Here is a 15,289-nt window from a genome sequence, read left to right on the forward strand (position 1 = left end):
TTGCAAGTCCAGTGGGGACGCTCGGAAGCCTACGCTGTAAGAGGCTGGGGAGGCAATGCGAGTCGGGGGCCTGCCCGCTATAAACAAGATCTGTCGCAATGGTTCCATTGAAACAAGGGTTGACTGTATTGGCATGACTGCATTACTAACCTGTGATCGATGATTGGATGTCACATGTTATTGGATTGCATGTTACGAAAAATGCATGTATGTCAGGAAGGTCTTGGAAGAGATGCATATATATTTGTGTAGGTTGATTACAGATAGTTACAGAACACAGAACTCTGTCCTGAATGGACAGCTTACAGAGGGACACACTGAAATACATATCAACTGCTGCTTGGAAACCATTGACAAGGTGAGAGATGCACTTTGGTCTGAACAAAACATGCAGGCTTTCCAGAATAAGGTATTATCTGAGATGAAACTATGTGAATAAAGTATAATTTGAAATCTAATGCTGTTTAACCTGATGAGCAGTTCCAGCATTTGCTGTTGTTGAGTACATTTAATTTGAAGAAAAGAATCAGCTTTTTTCCATTAGGAGTTAATGGTGATTGGCATGGGTGGGATGTGACATGCATATTTCTGGCTTGAACCTGATGGAAGACTTATCTGCTGAGAAGAGGTCAAATCTGGTGGAAATGTGTTCAGTGTGATGACCGAGAGGCAAAATCAGGAGTGGGGAGCAAGATGAGCCTATGAGCAAGATGAGGATATTACAGATCAATGTAAGTTTGATTAATTAGAAAGCAGAGTTGGCCATGTTTTAAGAGCACTTTTGACATTTTGGAGTGTACTGAGAGATGCAGTTTGCATTGTACTGAGCCGTACTCTCGTGACTCTGTCAGCTAAAATAATGACAATGTTGCATCTACCTTGTGTCCACCATACATAAACTTTGGATGCTTGTTGCAAGGATTATTTATTAATTTCTCATTTCTACCTTTTGAGGTCTTGGTTATGATTCATAGTTACAGGATAGAGAATTTGTTGCTTCTGCTCAAGTGGCCAATGACATCAGGAGATCATTCAGAAATCGGAGGTGCAAAGGGACTTGGGAGTTCTGATGCAGGATTCGTAAACTGTTAATTTGAAGGCAAATGCAATGATAGAATTCATATTGAGAGAACTAGAATATAAAAGGAGGGATGTAATGCTTCGGCTTTATAAGGTACTGGTCAGTCTGCATTTGAAGTATTGTGAGCAGTTCTGGGCCCCATGATCTGTGGAGGGATGTACTGGCATTGGAAGGGGCCAGAGGTGGTTTGACATTGATCCCAGGGATGATATAATGTGCGTTTAACGGCTCTGGGCCTGTACTCGCCGGAATTTAGAAAGACGAGTGGGGATCTCGTTGAAACTTACTGAAAGAAGGGCTTAAATAGTGGATGTGGAGGATAAAAGGATATACCTTTTAGAAAGGAACTGATGAGGAGTTTCTTTAGCCAGATGGTAGTGATTCTGTGGAATTCATTGCCACAGATGGCTATAGATGTTAAATCTTTGGGTATTTCTAAAGTGATAGGTTTTTGATTAGTGGGGGTTTGATAGGTTTTTGATTAGTGGGGGTGTCAAAGGTTACGGGGAGAAGGCAGGAGAAGGGTTGAGAAGGAAAAAAATAAATCAGCCATGATTGAATAGCGGAGTACACGCGATGTGTCGAAACGCTTAATTCTGATCCCTTGTGTTATGAACATCTGAGGGCTGAGGTTATGTACCTCATTTTTGACACCATGGACCAGAGGAAAGGTGTTGCTAAACGATTAATATAAAACATGGACGCTGGAAATATGAATTGGAAACAGGAAACTATGCAAAGTCAGATTGGGGGTAATCTTCCCACTCTTTATCCACCATGTCCCCTCAACAGAACCATTTTTTGGGTTCCTCTTGACCTTGCCTTCCATCCCACTAGCCTTTATTCTGGGCACCACAGTGGCGGAGCTGGTAGAGCTGCTGACTCTCAATGCCAGAGGCTCAGTTTTGATCCAAACCCTGGATGCTGCTGTGTGGAGTTTGCACAATTAACCTGTGACCATGTGGGTTTCCTCCGGGTGCTTCGGTTTCCTCCCATATCCCAATTACATGTAGATTTGTAGGTTAATTGGCCGTGTAAATCTTCCCCTAGTTTATAGGGAATAGGATAACATGGAACTAGTGTGAACAAGTGATCTAAGTATGGTCAGTGTGGATTTGGTGGGGCAAAGGGCCCAGGTTCTGGATTTGTGTCCTAATTATTTACATTCTTGTAGCAGTAGAGTACACTCATGCCATTTCAAGGATTATCATAGAATATAGGCATAACTGATAGAACATTTGCAAAAAATGCCCTATATTTTGAGTGGTCTGCTGCAAGATTTCTCTGCTGTGGTTTCATTATTAAATAAACCATCGCCATTTTTCAACCATAGTTGATTTGCTGATTACAAATTGACAACTCTGTTTACTTAGAATACAGCTAGCTTAAGTAATTTGTTGTGATGTGCTTTGGGTTGTTGAATAATTATGAAAGATGTTGCACAAACACCAATTCATAGTTTCCAGCACTTTTGATGTCTTGAATGGCTAGATGTCTTTCAGTAGAGCTTGAAGCTTGTTGCCATTTTCTATTGGAAGAGTTGAACAAAAATATTTAATGGCAGTGTTGATGTGAGGACTGTTTAGCTATACCTGAATACTTTTAAAGATCAATATGAAGTAGCCCTTGGGGAGCACTGGAAAAGATTGCATTAACTGTCAGATTTTAATTGCATATATTCGGCATCATTGGTTACCCAATCCAAAATACCCATGCTTGAATAGCCACCTCTAATTCTCCTTGAGGGCATCAGCAAGCTGAACAATATCCATTTCAACATTTTGTAATGTTTTATAGAATTCTGCGCTGTGCAATTGTGAATTCTGCTATTTAATTTGGCCGTATTATGGTGTCCAATGTAGTGTAGGAAGGAACTGCAGATGCTGGTTTACACCAAAGATAGACACAAAATGCTAGAGTAACTCAGTGGAACAGGCAGCATCTCTGGTTAGAAGGAATGGGTGATGTTTTGGATTGAGATCCTTCTCCATATTGGTAATGTAGAGTATCGCAAGCAATCTGGAATTTCTACATTTTTTTTCAAGCTGTTGAAAGACTGCTTTTATTAATTACAATATTCTTAAGTTTTCAGAATTGGCTTGTTTTGTGGTATAGGAATATGTTAGGTGCTCCTTTATTGCATCACAACTTAGGCTTGAGACTAATCAGAGTGTTAAATGCTATTTTAAAGCCTGTTTTTTGTTTTAAATTTTGGCGATTTCAACAGCAGTTCAGGATTTGTGAATTGCGAGGAAACTGCCGATGCTTTAAATTCTCAGTTTAGAAACTGTTGCTAATTTTCTAAATTGGAGAAAACTCCAACAAATGTTATCGTTATTTGGAAGTTGAGAACATTAAAAAAATGCATCCATCAAATTAATTAATTCTGCATTACATTGTATAATCTTCTAATCCAATTGAATTGAACTTTACATTTGTGAATCCATTATAACTTTTGTCTTCTTTGTAACCTGTGATGTACTGTTGCCCCATTCTGTGTGGGCTCAGTACCACGTGGCCAACTGATCTGACTGTATCTGATATATCTGTAATTTTCCAGAAGCATTTTCTTGTGGTTCAGTTTGTTAACCTTCTGTAAGTTTAGATGGTACAGATAGTTTTAGTTTAGTGAAACTCCTTTAACTCTTAATTTTGATACTGTAATTTCAGAACAATAGCATTGAACCTCTACTCCGAAACAGGAAGTAATCAATTTTCTGTTGAAAATTCTTTTAATTTGAAAATAGGTGCATTGCACTGGAACTAAAGTTTGTAATATAACGCGGCAGAAGTTGCAGTTGAGTTTGTGTGTATATAAGTGCCAGTCTCTTGAACAATATAAATCCACCTTTGGAAGCATTTGTGCCATTACCTCTTAATGTGTCTTGGTCAGAGTATATTAACCTTTTCTAATTTTGAATATAAACTTTTCTCTACCTTTGTTCATGAGCAGGACCACAAGAAAAGAACAGATGTAATTTGTTGCAAAACTGTTTTTGCAGTTTTGGGACAATAGGTGAAATCTTCAGCTGGAGACAAAAGGCACTGCAGATGATGAAATCTGGAGCAAAAAAAAACACTGATGCATGGTCTTGACACAAAACGTCGACAATTCCTCCACATCCCCTGCCCCAGATGCTGCTTGATCCCCTGAGTTCTTCCTGTAGTTTGTTTTTTGCTCGAAAATCTTGAGCATTTTGCTTATTATCCAAGCCAAAGTTCTTGCCGGTACTGTAACCAGGAAACTTCATGAAAATACCAATGTTCCCTGTCTTAAATCGTTATGAAATTTATTTCTATGATTGTAGTAAGTGGTCCTTACAATCTGCTCCTTTCTGAAATGCAGTTGTAACATAGGAAACATGTTATTACTGACTACATTTATAGTCAGTGTATAAGTGTATGTTACTGTGCTATAAACTTTTACTGTGATGCTGACCTGTAAGCATTTGGTTGAATAATATCGGCATGGAGCTGGGACACTTCCTTTTGTTGTTGAGTGCCGCAATAAATTATTTTCTCTGAAATATCTTAGCACAAAGTACATCTCACAGTGTTGACCTCCTGACATCACAAATGAACTACTCTGCTGTATTTTATACCATGCAAAATCTTGAATGTACTGAGATTAATAAATAGATTGTAAATGTTAACATCAATCTCAAAATTGCTGCTGTAGTAAAAATAATTAGCTCAAATATCGTACCAATTTGTACTGCCTGAGTTTGTTGTGCAATAATAAAATTATGTTTCATTTATCAGTGTTTTCTTTTCATTGCTTTAATTGGATGTTACATTCATTCATTCTTAGAGAGCACTTTTGGAAAGTTATTCACATAAGGCTGTCATTCTAGGTACAACTTCAACATTCAGGAATGTCACAAACTGGTGATGGGATTATAAATGATTTCTGGAGGGCAGATTGGTAAATTTGGGCGGTGAACAGACTAAATTTAATATTGAGAAACTTGAAGAGGTGTAAGTTAGAAGAGAATTTTAAAGATTCAGCAGTACATTTCAGAAGTGGGAGGATGAAGCCAAGAAAGTCAAGAGTGTTGCATTATCATATGGACCAGGACCAGAACAATGAAGTTCTTTCTTGATGTAATTTTACAGGCACATTATTTCAGCAACACAAATATATAATAAACGATTATAAATTTTCAGTTTTCCTAGGTAACCAGACCAATCTGAAGTACGTACTGCATCGTTAGTAGTGCAAAGTCCACCGTAGTTTGATGGTGAAGTATGTTTGTGGGAGTGTCACAGAGCATGCAAACAGAACCAACTTGCCTATGCCTATAAAGATGATTCATTACGATATAGTCCCACCTGCCTGCATTTGCCCCATATCTCTCTAAACCTTTCCTATCGATGTACCTGTCCAAATGTCTTTTTAAATGTTATAAACCTGCCTCGACTAATCCACTGGCAGCTCGTTCCATATACCCACCACCCTCTGTGGGAAAAAATTACCCCTTGGTTACCTATTAAATCTTTTTCCTCATTTTAAACCTTTGTCCTCTGGTTCTTGATTCGCCTACTCTGAGCAGAGGGCTCTGTGCATTCACCCTATTTATTCCTCTCATGATCTTACACACCTTTAGAAGCTCTTCAGCCTCCTGCACGCCAAGGAATAAAATGCTAGCCTAACCAACTACTCCCTATAACTCTGGCTCTCCAGTCCTATCTATTCCCCTCCCTGTACCCCATCGTGTCATTGTTCATGAAGTGGCCTACCACAGTGGTGTCATCTGTGAACTTATGGAGTGAGAGTCGAGTTTGGCAGTACAGTTGTTAATGTATAAGGAGTAGGGGACTGGGAACACAAATTTACAGTGCACTTGTGCTGAGAATTAATGTGGAGGAGGTGCTACCCATCCTCACTGATTGTGGTTTGTGGGACAGAAAGAGACATGCTGGTGGTACTTTGGCAGTATGCCCCTGAGGTCAGCTTGATTGAAGTCTTTGGCTACAATGATCAGGGCTTCGGGGTGTTTTGTGTCAAGGCTATTTATAGCGGAGTACAGGTCATTAGTGAATTAAGCCATGTTGTTTTGAAAATAGCAGAATTCTCAGCCACAGGTTTGAAACTGTAAGGGAAGCTAGTTGTTAAACTTTGTGATCAGCACATTTATATCAATTTTCTTAAACTGAATGATTTCTTTCATTTTATTTTTGTCCTGTACTGATTTCTATGCATTCCTGATATGTGTACATTTCTATGCATTCCTGATATGCGTTCCTGATATGTGTACATTGGCATAATCATTTTTGTACGGTGAAAATCCCTAGGGTAGGCTAAACCAGAAGATTAAGATGCATGAGATCTACAGTGACTTTGTTGTTTGGATTCATTGCTGGCATACTCATAGAATGCTGAGGGCAGCGGTGGAAGGCTGTTATTCTGGCAGGAGATCTGTGACTAATTTTCACCAAATTTGATGAAGTTTCAGACAGTGGGGAAGGCTGTCAGAATATACATCGGGATATAGAACAACTACAGAAATGGACAAGAAATGGCAGTTTAAGTTTAATCTGAGCAAGTGTGAGGTGCTGCACTTTCAGAGGTGGAATTTAAGGGGAAGATGTACAATTAGTGAGGTTGCGAGAGAAATAGAGAATAGCCATTATCAACTAGAGGAGCAGACTCGATGGGCTGAATGTCCTAATTCTGCTCTTATGTTTATGATATAGATCTTGGAGATTAGTTAAACCTGGCATCTTGTTCGATGGGAACCAAAGAGCTTGTTCCTCTGCTGTTCTGTTCTATGTAATTAAAACTGAAACTTTGTAATCCTTCCAATTTCTGTCCAAATTTCTCAATCATTGTTCAGTGCTCAATCAGTGCATGAAGATAAACACACAGTAACTCACTGGGTCAGGCAGCATCTGTGGAGAAAAAGATGAGAACAGTTTCTGGTTGGGACCCTTCTGCAGACTAAAACGAACCCATCTTTTTTTCTCCATAGATGCTGCCTGAGACTTACCCAAGCACTTAGTTTCTAGCTTTTGTATATATTTTGTATCTGCAGTTCCTTTCTATATGTTCCAGTGCATGATTTACGTTAAATTGTTGAACGAGCAGTCAGAATTCTGGACCATTAATCCAGAATTCTAATTATCTTGTCACAGCTGAGGAGGTCAAATAATGAAATAACACTCAAATTAATAGAAAGTTAATAAAATTAATAGAAAGTCAGTCATGGTTACTGTCTGATTGTCATAAACCCCATCTTCATGTTCATAAGTGATAGGAACAAAATTAGGCCATTCAGTCTTGGCTGATCTATCTTCCTCTGTCAACCCCATTCTCCTGCCTTCTCTCTATAACCCCGGACACCCATACCAATCAAGAATCTATCTCTGCCTTAAAAATATCCATTAACTTAGCCTCCACAGCCTTCTGTGACAATCAATTCCACAGATTCACCACCCTCTGACTAAAGAAATTCCTCCTCATCTCCTTCCTAAAGGAATGTCCTTTTATTCTGAGTCTATGACCTCTGGACCTAAACTCTCCCACTAATGGAAACATCCTCTCCAGTCTATCCAGTCCATCTGTTTTGCGTGTATCCTTACCTGTTCTGCCCTGTGGCACTTCAGACCCAGCAATGTGGTCAGCTGTTAACTGCCTCCTCACATTAGCAGCAGTTAAGTATGGACAATTGTCAGCTTTGTCAAATTTTGGATCAGTCGTCCAGGGCCCTATCTATTGGTCCAGCAATTTAACCATACACTGCGGAATTTCACTTGGGCAGAAATAGCCTACTATGGCAGTATACGGGTGCAGCAGTAGAGTTACTGCCTTATAGCGCCAGAGACCCGGGTTCCATCCTGGCTACGGGTGCTGTCTTTATGGAGTTTATATGTTCTCCCTGTGACCGCGTGGGCTTTCTCTGAATGCTCCGATTTCCTCCCACACTCCAAAGATGTCCTGGTTTGTAGGTTAATTGGCTTCTGTAAATTGTTCCCAGTGGGTAGTACTAGAAATGTGTACAGTTGATTGCTGGTCAACGCAGGCTCGATGGACCGAAGGACCTATTTCTACGCTGTATCTCTAAACTAGAGTTGGAAATGCAATGGAATAGAGATGGGGGGGGGGTGTTACTTCAGGCGTCTGGTACTATTGCGGAAGTCTGGACCGGGATTTCAAACTGCTTTATCTTTTCCCAGAAGGTCAGAAAGTAGAAAAGGAAAGGGAATAGCGTTTATAGGGAATATGAATATTATCAAGGCATCCTTGATAATACCACCATGTAGATGGACTGGATGGAAGGGAATGACAACCTGTGATGGACTGAGCTGTGTAATCCACTCCCTCCCATGCCAGGCTGAGATGCATCCCGTCAAAATACTTTCTGTGACACATTATGGAGGTTTGAGAGATTCCTCATGTACATGCTATATTTTCTCAGATGGATAAGAAAATAAATAGGCTGATGTACTTTTTTGATTAGTCTACAGGCCCCCGAACAGTAGCCTTGACATAGGGTGCAAGTTGAATCAGGAGCTAAAATTGGCATGTCGCAAATGTAATGCTATGGTGGTTATGGGAGATTTCAACGTGCAGGTAGACTGGGAAAATCAGGTTGGTAATGGACCCCAGGAAAGAGAGCTTGCGGAGTGTTTCTGAGATGGATTCTTAGAACAGCTTGTACTGGAGTCTACTAGGGAGAAGGCAATTCTGGATTTAGTTTTGTGTAATGAACCTGATATGATAAGGGGACTCGAGGTAAAAGAGCCATTAGGAGGCAGTGATCACAATATGATAAGTTTTACTCTACAAATTGAGAGGGAGAAGGGAAAATCGGAAGTGTCAGTATTACAGTATAGCAAAGGGGATTACAGAGGCATGAGGCAGGAGCTGGCCAGAATTGACTGGAAGGAGGCCCTAGCAGGGAAGACAGTGGAACACCAGTGGCAGGTATTCCTGGGAATAATGCAGAAGTTGCAGGATCAATTTATCCCAAAGAGGAGGAAAGATTCCAAGGGGAGTAAGAGACACCCGTGGCTGACAAGGGAAGTCAAGGACAGCATAAAAATAAAAGAGAAAAAGTACAACATAGCAAAGAAGAGTGGGAAGCCAGAGGATTGGGACTCCTTTAAAGAGCAACAGAAGATGACTAAGAAGGCAATACGGGGAGAAAAGATGAGGTACGAGGGTAAACTAGCCAATAATATAAAGGAGGATAGTAAAAGCTTTTTTAGGTATGTAAAGAGGAAAAAAATAGTCAAGGCAAATGCGGGTCCCTTGAAGACAGAAGCAGGGGAATTTATTATGGGGAACAAGGAAATGGCAGACGAGTTGAACCGGTACTTTGGATCTGTCTTCACTAAGGAAGATACAAGCAATCTCCCAAATGTTCTAGTGGCGAGATCCTAGGATGACGGAGGAACTGAAGGAAATCCACATTAGGCAGGAAATGGTGTTGGGTAGACTGATGGGACTGAAGGCTGATAAATCCCCTGGGCCTGATGGTCTGCATCCCAGAGTACTTAAGGAGGTGGCGCTAGAAATTGTGGAAGCATTGGTGATCATTTTCCAATGTTCTATAGATTCAGGATCAGTTCCTGTGGATTGGAGGGTAGCGAATGTTGTCCCACTTTTTATGAAAGGAGGGAGAGAGAAAACAGGAAATTATAGACCAGTTAGTCTTACGTCAGTGTTAGGGAAGATGCTGGAGTCAATTATAAAAGACGAAAATGCAGAGAATTTGGATAGTAGTAACAGGATCGTTCCGAGTCAGCATGGTTTTACGAAGGGGAAATCATGCTTGACTAATCTTCTGGAATTCTTTGAGGATGTAACTAGGAAATTTAACAGGGGAGAGCCGGTGGATGTGGTGTACCTTGACTTTCAGAAAGCCTTCGACAAGGTTCCACGTAGGAGATTAGTGGGCAAAATTAGAGCACATGGTATTGGAGGTAGGGTACTGACATGGATATAAAATTGGTTGACAGACAGAAAGCAAAGAGTGGGGATAAATGGGTCCCTTTCAGAATGGCAGGCAGTAACTAGAGGGGTACCGCAAGGCTCGGTGCTGGGACCGCAGCTATTTACAATATACATTAATGACGGATGAAGGGATTAAAAGTACCATTAGCAAATTTGCAGATGATACAAAATTGGGTGGCAGTGTGAACTGTGAGGAAGATGCTATGAGGTTGCAGAGTGACTTGGACAGGTTGTGTGAGCGGGCGGATGCATGGCAGATGCAGTTTAATGTGGATAAGTGTGAGGTTATCCACTTTGGTGGTAAGAATAGGAAGGCAGAGTATTATCTGAATGGTGTCAAGTTAGGAAAAGGGGACACAACGAGATCTGGGTGTCCTAGTGCATCAGACACTGAAAGGAAGCATGCAGGTACAGCAGGCGTTGAAGAAAGCCAATGGAATGTTGGCCTTCATAACAAGGGGAGTTGAGTATAGGAGCAAAGAGGTCCTTCTGCAGTTGTACAGGGCCCGAGTGAGACCGCACCTGGAGTACTGTGTGCAGTTTTGGTCTCCAAATTTGAGGAAGGATATTATTGCTATTGAGGACGTGCAGCGTAGGTATACTAGGTTAATCCCCGGAAGGCGGGACTTTCATATGTTGAAAGACTGGAGCGACTAGGCTTGTATACACTGGAATTTAGAAGGATGAGAGGGGATCTTATCGAAACGTATAAGATTATTAAGGGGTTGGACACGTTAGAGGCAGGAAACATGTTCCCAATGTTGGAGGAGTCCAGAACAAGGGGCCACAGTTTAAGAATAAGGGGTAGGCCATTTAGAACTGAGATGAGGAAAAACTTTTTCAGTCAGAGAGTTGTGAATCTGGAATTCTCTGCCTCAGAAGGCAGTGGAGGCCAATTCTCTGAATGCATTCAAGAGAGAGCTAGATAGAGCTCTGAAGGATAGCGGAGTCAGGGGTATGGGGAGAAGGCAGGAATGGGGTACTGATTGAGAATGATCAGCCATGATCACATTGAATGGCGGTCCTGGCTCGAAGGGCCGAATGGCCTCCTCCTGCACCTATTGTCTATTGATTACTGTATCAGTGTGAATGGGTTAAGTTGTTGGTGGTATGGATGTGACCACATGGTTACATCCTTTTATGGTTTGGTTGTACTTGTATATCGTATGATTTGCCTGGATAGTTAACAAAACAAAGCTTTTCACTGTACATGTGGTACATGTGACAATACTAAACTAATACCAATGCTTAGGAGCTTGAAGCTGTCAACCATTTCTACAACAGTTCCATTGATAAGGACAGGGTTGTGTTAACCCCATCGCTTCGGTAGGTCAATAATCAATCCTTTGGTGTTGGAAGGAACTACAGATGCTGGTTTAAACTGAAGATAGACACAAAAAGTTTATTTTGCTTGGGCAGCTTACAGCCCAGTGGTATGAATATTGATTTCTCTAAGTAACCCCGGCATTCCCCCTCTATCGTTCTCCCACCCAAGTCGCACCAGCTTTTCGTCTTCACCCAACAAACAGCTAACAATGGCCTGTTTCCCTTATGATCATTACTTTTTTGCATATCTTTCATTCATTGTTCTTTATCTCTCTACATCATCATCTATATCTCTCGTTTCTCTTTTATCTGACGAGTCTGAAGAAGGGTCTCGACCCGGAACGTCACCCATTCCTTCTCTCTTCAGAGATGCTGCTTGTCCCGCTGTGTTACTCCAGCTGTCTATCACCAATCCTTTGTTGTTGCTGATGTTAAGGCCTGAGTTGTCCTGACACCATGAACTCAAGGTTCTCGATCTCTTTCAAGTGCATCATCTCATCATTGTTGCTGATCCAGCTGACAAAATTATCAATTGGTATTATCGAACAACTTAAAGATCAATTTGCTGTTATTCTTGGCCATGGTCATGAATTGAGGAACACCATGGTGGAGGAAATACTATGACCAATTCTAACGAACTGAGGTCTACTGGTCAGGAAGTCCAGAAGCCAGTTGTGGATGGTCCCAAGGCCAAAGTCTAGAGGGTTTAGCGAATGACCTTAATCGGTATTAAGGGGTTGAAGACTGAGCTGTAGTCAATGAATAGCATGCTGACAGGAGTTCTTATTGTCAGAGTGATCCAGAGCTGAATTTAGTCCTCCTTAGATCTATTTTTCCCAAAGACAATTTGCAAGGAGTCTAAGTTATTTTAGACATACAGCATGGAAATGGGCCCTGTAGCCTACCAAGTCCACGCCAGCTATTGATCATACTAGTTCTATGTTTCACACTATCTCGTTCATTCCCTACATGCAACAGTCAATTTACAGGGGCCAATTCACCTACAAACTCACACGTCCTTGAGAAACCCACACGGTCATAGGGACAATGTGCAAACTCCACACAGACAGCACACAAGGTCAAGATCGAACCCGGGTGTCTGGCGATGTGAGGCAGCAGCTGTGCCACTGTGCCACCCTTTAGTCTGGATGGCAGGCAGAGATGCAGGCCATTACCAATCTTTTAAAGCACTTAATTGGTTCACTGGTTCTTTATTGTCATGTAGACATAGCACAGTGAAATTCTTTTGCATGACCCTCAAATCCACAGTCGCCACATTTGGTGCAGTTGGCAAAGTACCAATGTCCAAAGTCCTTTCCACGTGCTGGAAGTGCTGGAGCATCCCTGATCCAGGTAAGCCCTGCGACCCGACATCCCTCTCACCCGACCGACCTCCTCTGTGTCCCGGGGGATGCCTCCTGCAGCCAATCATGAAGACGCTGGAGACAATACTCCTGGTCCCTCTCCTGCATCCGTAGTCGCCAGCAGCTCTGGTCTTTGGGGCTTCCCCCTGCAGGCAGCGGCCTGCCGGGCCCTTTGCAGTGGTGACCCAGGCCTGCTAGCACATGTGGCCTCGGGCGGCCCGCTGGCTCTTCGTTCTTCTTGGCTGCCAGGTCCGTCCTTGCTCTCAGCGGCCACCTGGTCTGCACCGGCCACCGGGAGCTTCTCTGCTGCCTATCCGGGACCTTGGTCGGCATGTACAAGTTGGGTAAAAGGCTCTATTTCCGTGCTGTAGGAATCTATGATGCTACCTGGAGCTGTTGCTGGACGAATGAGAGAGGGAGGAGGTTTGAGGGACAGTTGAGGAGGGTGGGAGTGTTGAGGAGATAGTTGAGGGGGTGGGGAAACTGAGGAGGGTGGGGAAGTTCAGATTGTTGAGGGGGTGCTGAGTTGAGGTGGTAAGGAAGAGTTGGGGAGGGTAGAAGGAGTTGGGGGTAGAGGAATTTGGGGAGAGCTAGGGGAGGGGGAGAATATATGAGGGTAGGGGAGGTGAAGGGGGTAGGAGAGAAGAGAGTTGAGGGTAGGAGGAGTTGAGGGTGGGGAGTGCTGAGGGTGGTGTGGGGGGAGTTGGGGGGGAAGGAAGAGTTGAGGGGATTAGGGAGGGTGAATGGGGATGGAGTGAGTTGGGGGTGGAGGAAGTGATGATAACGGAAGATTGAGGGAAGAGGGAATGTGAGGAGGAAGAGGAGAGTTGGGAGAGGTATAAGTGGGGATGAAGGGAGTGTGGGGGAGGATGAGAGTTTGGGGGAAGGAACAGGCTGAAGGGAGAAAGTTGAGTGAAGTGGGAGGGAAAGGGAGGAAGAGGGGGGGCGGATGGGAGGTGAATTTGGATGGAGGGGAGGACAAGGGAAGTTCGGGGAGATAAGTGGAGCTGGAGGAATAGAGTTGGGGAAGAGGGGAGTTTGGGGAGATAAATGATGCTGGAGGGGGAGAGTTGAGGGAAGTGGGAAATGGAAGGGGGCTGGATGGAGGGAGAGTTGATGAGGGGGTATTTGCAGAGATGGAAGAGTTGAGAGGGAGGAAGTGAGGGGAGACTAGAAAGTTAAGGGAGTGATGGAGGAAGAGGGGACGTGGGGGGGGGAGAGTTGGGGGGAGAGGCTGGAGGGGGTGAACAGATAAGGGGAGTGAGTGGGGTAGATGAAGGGGTGAGAGGATGGGAGAAGAGTTATGGGTAAGGTGAGAGAGGAGAGGTAAAGGGAGGGAGGCTCGAGGAGAGGTAGGGCAATCAACGAGGCCAGGGGGGGGAAATAGAAGAGGCGGGCAGAAAGGATGAGATGGTGAAGAGAAATGAGGGAAGTGGGGTAATGGGAGAAGAGAGCTTGGGAGTGGCTAGAGGTACTGGGCAGCAATCAATTAGACAGGTTATTTTTCTTGACTTACTGGATTACTCCTTTTTACTTTGAAAGTTATGTATTTACAATACAATACAATATATCTTTATAGTCATTGTACAGGGGTACAACGAGATTGGGAATGCGACTTCCATTCAATGCAATAAATTAATTAGCTAATTAGTATTAATTTAAACAACCCAATGAAACAAATTAGAACAGTTTTAAAACAGAATAAAGTACAAGTAGATCTGGGCCGGTTCACTGTGCGATGTGACCATCCGGCTCAGCAGGACCGGTTCATAGCAGCTATGGCCCTGGGAATGAAGCTGTTCCTGAGTCTGGAGGTGCGGTCGTAGAAGGCCTTGTATCGTCTGCTTGAAGGCAGAAGTTGCAGGGGTGTGAAGAGTCTTTGTGAATGCTGGTGGCTTTTCTGAGGCATCGTGTGTTGTAGATGCCCTCCAAGGCTGGTAGCTGTGTTCCGATGGTCCTCTGAGCTCTATGGACTACCCACTGAAGAGCTTTCCTCTCTGCCTCCGTGCAGCTGAGATACCACACAGGGATGCCATGTGTTAGGATGCTCTCTATGGTGCATCAGCAGCTGTTGGGGTAGACCAGACTTTTTCAGTGTTCTTAGGTGTTCTTGTAGTCTTCAAATAAAAGTCCTTTCAAATATCATTGTTCAAGCAGAAAAGATGTAAATCAACAACAACAATGTGATACAGGGAGATAAACAGAAAATTATAATATATGTAGTAGACGAGGCAGCTTTTGTAAAAAGGAAGATTCTGTTTTTGATCAATGACCTTCGGTAAAGTCAACATCCAGAAACATCGACACTTTCTCTCTTTACAGATGATGTTTGACCTGCTGACTATGTCAAGTACTTTCTAGTTAGATTTCACAGCTCCAGTATTGGCACTTTCTTGTCTTTGTGTGATAATGGCATGCTTTCACTGACTTTAGATTTCAATTCTTCTTCCTTAATTATTCTGGTGAAATGGAGCGGATGTGAACTTCTGCTGCTTGTAGTAGTGGATTGTTTTCGTCTTTCTCTGGTTCCTAAATATGAGTCATTGTCACACACTGGTG

At 42.8% G+C, this 15,289-nt stretch overlaps 1 protein-coding gene across 1 annotated transcript in view; it reads left to right on the forward strand.

Moving 5' to 3' along the window:
- Nucleotides 1–15,289, forward strand: part of LOC144610829 (OTU domain-containing protein 7A-like) — a 70,841-nt gene that overhangs the window by 15,232 nt on the left and 40,320 nt on the right. The window lies entirely within an intron of this gene.

The sequence above is a fragment of the Rhinoraja longicauda genome, chromosome 38 (assembly GCF_053455715.1).
Source record: "Rhinoraja longicauda isolate Sanriku21f chromosome 38, sRhiLon1.1, whole genome shotgun sequence".
Classification (NCBI taxonomy): Eukaryota; Metazoa; Chordata; class Chondrichthyes; order Rajiformes; family Arhynchobatidae; genus Rhinoraja; species Rhinoraja longicauda.